Here is a 6,000-nt window from a genome sequence, read left to right as displayed (position 1 = left end):
GTTGGCCACAGGTAACTGAAACCATAGAAAGGGAACTAGATAAGGGGGGACTACTGTAAAATATATCTTTTAAATATATATATATATTTGTATATATATCTTTTTTTTTTAAAGATTTTTATTTATTTATTTGACAGACAGAGATCACAAGTAGGCAGAGAGGCAGGCAGAGAGGCAGGCAGAGATAGAGGAGGAAGCAGGCTCCCCGCTGAGCAGAAAGCCTGATGTGGGGCTCGATCCCACCTGAGCCGAAGGCAGAGGCTTTAACCCCTGAGCCACCCAGGCGCCCCCTGTATATATATCTTTAAAAATATTTAATTTATTAATTTGACAGAGAGAGAGCTCAAGTGGGCAGAGTGGCAGGCAGAGGGAGAAGGAAAAGCAGGCTCCCCATTGAGCAAGGAGCCTGATGCAGGGCTCCATCCCAGGACCCAAGGATCATAACCTGAGCCAAAGGCAGATGCTTCACTGACTAAGCCACCCAGGTGCCCCCCCCCCAAATATATCTTTTTGTTTTATTTAAGCGACCTCTACACCCAATGTAGGGCTCCAATTCATGACCTCGAAATCAAGAGTCCCATGTCCTTGTGACTGAGCCAGCCAGGCCTCCCTGTAAAATGTATCTTTAGTGAAGTTTATTGAAACAAAAATTACTTTCTTTAAAGATTTTATTTATTTGACAGGGAGAGATACCGTGAGAGAGGGAGCAAAAGCAGGGGCAGAGGGAGAGGGAGAAGCTCCCTGCTCAGCTTGCTTAGTGTTCTATCCCAGGACCCTGGGATCAAGACCCGAGCTGAAGGCAGATGCTTAACGACTGAGCCACCCAGGTGCCCCTGAAACAAAAATTAGACTTTGAAGCAGGATCATTGTTTCAATCACATTACCTCAACTGATTACACTTGAGTTGTGGTTTTTTTTTTTCCCAACTTTAAATTCCTCTGGGAAAGTGACGGGGGAAAATAATGATCAAAGTTTAGTTTCTCAGGGCGCCTGGGTGGCTCAGTGGGTTAAGGCCTCTGCCTTCAGCTCAGGTCATGATCCCAGAGTCCTGGGATCAAGCCCTGCATCGGGCTCTCTGCTCAGCAGGGAGCCTGCTTCCTCCTCTCTCTCTCTGCCTACTTGTGATCTCTGTCAAATAAATAAAATTAAAAAAAAAAGTTTGGTTTCTCTTGGATTTTTATTCCTTATTTGTTTTGAACCGGTATCCTTCCATTATTTATTCATAAGCTAAAGTTAACAAGTATTGGCCCATACAAAATATTTTTTATGCTGTTGTCATTAATTATGGTGAATATAGGCTCTTGAAATATCAAATTAAACAGAATAAGATTGGGATAAAAAACCTCTGAGCAGACCAAATCTATTCAAAGCTAAATGGCCAGTTTATGTAAGTATTTGTTATAAGCAAATTAGTGGTTTGCAGGAATAGAACAGAAAAGAAAATCACCGACTTTCATCTAGATTTAAGATTTTAATTTTGGGGTACCTGGGTGGCTCAGTTGGATAAATGTCTGCCTTCAGCTCAGGTCATGATCTGAGGGTCCTGGGATGGAGCCCCGAAGTGGGCTCCCTGCTCAGTGGGGAGCTTGCTTCTCCCTCTTCCACACTCCCTGCTTGTGCTCTTTCTCTGTCAAATAAATAAATAAATAAATAAAATCTTAAAAAAAAAGAAATTGCAATAAGATCTAGTGATCTTATAAGAAAAAAAAGATTTTAATTTTGGTTACAGTTAAAGAGACCAATAGTGACTAATAAGTGTGGATTTATGCAACTCTGAAGGCCTTCAGAGACCTAACACCACTACAGGAAAGAAGAATTCAGAGGTGCTATTTATTATGAATTAGAGGGGCTTCGAACTCTTACATTCTATCATTGTAGATTAACTCCTTACATTCCACTGAAGCTTTGGCCCTTTCTAGAAGTGCAGGTCTGTTCTGTGCAATTTCAACTGATTCCTGTCACACTAGCACTTGTGAGTGCAGCTTCAAATATTTAACTCTTTCATTGCTTGATTGGAGGATAGTTTGATGGCATGAGCAATGTGGGGCAATTATGCATTTAGCAGTGAAAGGGCTAAAGATTTATACTTATTATTAAATTCAAAGAGTACTCTATGCCAGAAAGTTTTGTTGAAAAGTAGAATCAGAAGGGACTTTCAGGATGTTGTCTTTTATGTCTTCATGTTTTGATTACAGGAGAAAATGCAGGACTGGATCAGCAATAAATTATAAGGAAAAGAACAGTGAGGATGACAGTCATTTGCGGAGAGCTACATCAATTCATCTATAGGTTTCAGCCATTTAGTTCTTTCTGGATTCAGACCTTGTACCATATCCCAGGGGTTTTCAAACTTTAACCTGCATCAGAACCACTTACAGGGCCTGTTAAAACACAGATTGTTGGGGCGCCTGGGTGGCTCAGTGGGTTAAAGCCTCTGCCTTCAGCTCAGGTCATGATCCCAGGGTCCTGGGATGAAGGCCCACATTGGGCTCAGCTCGGGCTCTCTGCTCGGCGGGGAGCTTGCTTCCCTCTCTCTCTCTCTCTGCCTACTTGTGATTTCTGTATGTCAAATAAAATCTTAAACACACACATACACACACACACACACACACACACACACACAGATTGCTGGGTCAAGCCCCAGAGTTTCTGATTCAGTAGATTTGAGATGGGGCCCAATAATTTGCAATTCTAACAAGTTCCTAGCTGATGCAGATGCTGCTGGTCCCAGAACCACACTTTGAGAACAAGGTATCCATTCACCATGCAGTTAGCTTACTCATCTATATATATTTCAGGTTTTATTTATTTGAGAGAGAGAATGAGTGGGGAGGAGGGGCAAAGGGAGAGGAATCAGACTCCTTGCTGAGTGTGGAGCCCTAAGTGGGGTTCCATCCCAGGACTATGAGATCATGACCTGAGCCAAAGAGGCTTAACTGATTGAGCCACCCAGGTGCCCTCTTTTTTAAATTAAGTAAACTTTATGCCCAGTGTGAGGCTTGAATTCACTATGTCAAGATCAAGAGTCACATGCTCTACCGGCTGACTCAGCCAGGTACCCCGAAACTACTAACTTCTAACAACTACCACATTTATTCTATAATCTATAAACAAATTACAAATGACATAGTGAGAACATAGGTTTTTTTTTTTAAGATTTTAGTAATCTCTACACCCAACGTGGGGCTCGAACTCACAACCACGAGATCAAGAGTCACATGCTCTACTGAGCCAGCCAAACCACCCCAAGAACATAGTCTGAAAGCGTTATTATTTTTAAAGATTTTATTTATATGACAGAGAGGGTGCATGTGTGTGCACACTCTCGAGCATGGGGAGGGAGAGAGGGAGAAGCAGACTCCCCACCGAGCAAGAATCCCAGTGTGGGACTCAGTCCCAGGTCCCTGTGATCATGACGTGAGCCGAAGGCAGAGGGTTAACAACTGAGTTACCCAGGCATCCCTGAAAGTATTTTTAAGTATCAGTTCTTTTTTTTTTTTTTTTAAGATTTTATTTATTTGACAGAGGGAGACATGCAAGAGAAGGAACAGAAGCAGGGGGAGTGAGAGAGGGAGAAGCAGAATTCCTCCTCAGCAGGACCCTGGGATCATGACCAGAGCCCAAGGCAGACACTTAACAACTGAGCCACCCAGGCACCCCTTAAATGTCAGTTCTGAGGGGGTTTATTTACCCTAATCTTCAAATAGGGGAAAGGGCAATAAAGTTGACTTTAATTCTTATTTAGATGTCCATTAAAATTCAGCAACAGTAGAGAGTTAAAAATTTAATTTTTGTTAAAAAAATTCTAATCCGGTATAGGTACATAATAAGGTAACTACAGAAGAAATTACACGATGCCTAGGATTTGTTCTAGAATATTCAAGCAAAAAAGGGGAGGGAAGGGGGGAAATCCCAGATGAAACAAGATGAGCAAAATGTTATTTATTTATTGAATAGTTTTTATTTATATGACAGAGAAAGAGAGTGAGCACAAGCAGGGGGAGTGGCGGGCAAAGGGAGAGGGAAAAGCAGGCTCTTGTGGGGCTCGAGACAGACGCTTAAGCGACTGAGCCACCCAGGTGCCCGCAAATGTTATTTATTGAAGCTGAATGAAGAATACCATGGAGTTAGCTATAATTTCCTTTCTACTTTTGTGTAAGTTTGAAAATTTCTGTAAGAGAAAGCTTTTAAAAAAAATTTTTTTTGGTGCCCTCTCTGGGGCTTGAATTTCAAGAGAAAGTTTGAAAATTCACATCTTTATCAATATTCATTGAAAGTATAGTTGACATGAAGAAAGGCAGGCTGCATTTAAATTTCTTGCTCATGATTTGTTATGATGACTAATATTATCTCTTGGGAGAAATAGGCCAATCTTTGTGGGGAGAGGGTAAAATAGTTCGTATTTTTATACATTTTAAAAACAGGCTTTTCATGTACTTACAGATTTTTATAAATTAATATGAAAACAGATGTCTTTTTTCTGCCCAATAGCAGAAAACATATTTAGGTTTCATTTTAGCATTTTTAAGAGGGCTATTTTATTTTTTCTAAGAAAGTAAAATAAATACAAAGGAATAAGATATCATTTTAAAGAATAGTACTTTATTGAATAAGTTTTATTCACAGAAAAATAAGCTTTAATCTATGATGACTGCCAGATTATACAGTGGAAAGCTATTTTCTTTGTTTTCCATATTGATGGAAAGGCTTCTACTAAATGAAAAAAGTCATAAAATTATATTCACAAATATAGCACTCTATCTGAAAACATTTCACGATTATTCACAGCACTAATACAATGACATAAGAATCCGTCATTCTGTCAGATTAAATATTAACAGTAATGAAAAAAATGCAAAATCTTCTAACCAAAAGTACATTAAAGCCTTTATTACATCAAATCGAAAAACGCGTATTTGTTAGTAAATATAGGGAAAATGACAAAATATACTTATATAGTAATTTTAAATGTTGCATTAATGATACACAATAAGAACGTAGGAAATGCCAAAAAAAAATCTCTATGCATATCTGCAAACTTCAGTCTTCAAAATAGAATCTTACCACCCAAAACATTAACGTAGTATTGTACAATTTGAAGATATACGTATTTAAGATTGTCCTACTGTATTAGTCATAAAGTGTCATTTAATATGTAGTGAAAGTTATGTTATAAAAGAAAGAATAGTTGAAAAAATAAACATTTGAGACCTCCCAGGAGAGGTAACTTGAAGTTTTTCACCTTCAAACCATGTGTCAGTCTGGGCTGCCACTAATTAGCTAGATAGCTTTGAATAAATCATTCACCTTTGAGCCTCAGTTGTCTCACCTGTAAAATGAGGGGGAAGAATCAGATACTCCTCTAAGGTCACTTCTAGCTCTGACACTCTAGGATTCTAGTATGCCACTAGTGAAATGCACATTGTGCTAAGTGAGTAAGAGTCAAATTGACACCAATGATGAAAGTAGAAATAAGCCAATTGTTTCTATTAGGAAAACTCACTGAATTCGATAAAAATAGCTAAGATTTTTAAAAGAGGAACTTAAATATTTTTAAGGACCTGACCTATTTATTATAATTTACATCTTAACTATGAGAGCTGCCAAAAAAAGATGAGTAAGAGTCACCGAACGAGTTATCATCTAAGTCTTAGCCCAAATTTCCAGAGTCAAGGCAAACCCCTGAAGGGTTAGAGAGTGTGCTGGGAAGGGAATGAACATTTGTAGCAAGTATCTGACATCCAGGGTCTCCCTGAACTCTCCTGATTTTATAAGACAGTTATTATTCTTATTTCAGAGATAAAGAAATAGCTCTCTCTTTTTAAAAGCAGACTTGGCTAAAAATAACTACATCTGTCAACAGTCCCCTCCTGTTTTCTTATTTCTCTAATGGAAACGAAAAACCTACCCCATTTGTCCCACTCCCCCACCCTTTCCCCTCATACTCAACCCCTGGGGAATCAGGAAATAAAACAATGATTTGGGCCTAAAGAGTACAAT

Source organism: Martes martes (genome assembly GCF_963455335.1).
Source record: "Martes martes genome assembly, chromosome: X".
Classification (NCBI taxonomy): Eukaryota; Metazoa; Chordata; class Mammalia; order Carnivora; family Mustelidae; genus Martes; species Martes martes.
This window is presented reverse-complemented; position numbering follows the sequence as displayed.